We start from the raw sequence: 1,021 nt of genomic DNA, 5'->3' as shown, positions 1-1,021 counted from the left end.
ATTAAAACTGTAAAGAAGCTTGATGTAAGTTCAAGATAAAGATAAACATTTGTATTTTGCCCAAATATTTGCGAGTGAATACTGTACAAACATCATTTAATGGTGAACTTACAAATTATTATTTTCTTCAAGGGACCGCCGACTGCCGTCACTAATAAAATTGTAATGTACTGTGTCTTATATCCATTTTCTAAAGCCTTATGACATCCACACGATATCCACATATCAAGCAAACCTTTTGATACATCCACACCATGTCCACATAGCCATTTCCTGGAGCCTTATGCCACATCCACACCATTTCCACATCCACAAAGTCCTTTTCTGGAGCCTTATGCCACATCCACACCATATCCACATATCCACAAAGCCCTTTTCTAAAGCCTTATGACACACCCCCACGATGTCCACATTTCCACAAACCCATTTCCTGGAGCTTTAAGCCACATCCACACTATATCCACATATCCACAAAGCCCTTTTCTGGAGCCTTGTGCCACATCCACACCATATTCACATATCCACAAAGCCCTTTTCTAAAGCCTTATGACACACTCACACGATACACATATCCACAAACCCATTTTCTGAAACGCTTATGTCACATCCAGACCACATCCACATATCCACAAAGCCCGTTTCTGAAACGCTTACGCCACATCCATACGATGTCCACATATCAAGAAAGCCCTTTTCTGAAGCCTTACGCAATATCCACATATCCACAAAGCCCTTTTCTGAAAAAAAAAACGTATGCCCCATCCACACTCTCCTCAACCCGACAGCCACACAGTCACCAGGGATCCGAAACCGTCACCAAAGAGGGTCTTCATCAGCCTCCTCGTTAACCAGAAAACTTGTCCGTAGTTAAGAGCGTGAAATGTTTAAAGAGCTGTGAAATTAATCCGGAAAATCCGACGTTGGCATCCCTAGAGGAAGGAGGGAGGAGGGAGGGGAGAGGGGGAGGTGAAGGAGGCCGGAGGAGGGGGGGTGAAGGAGGTCGGGGGGGGGGGGGGGTGAT

Source organism: Penaeus chinensis, chromosome 35 (genome assembly GCF_019202785.1).
Source record: "Penaeus chinensis breed Huanghai No. 1 chromosome 35, ASM1920278v2, whole genome shotgun sequence".
NCBI lineage: Eukaryota > Metazoa > Arthropoda > Malacostraca > Decapoda > Penaeidae > Penaeus > Penaeus chinensis.
Note: the sequence above shows the minus strand (reverse complement) of the source record.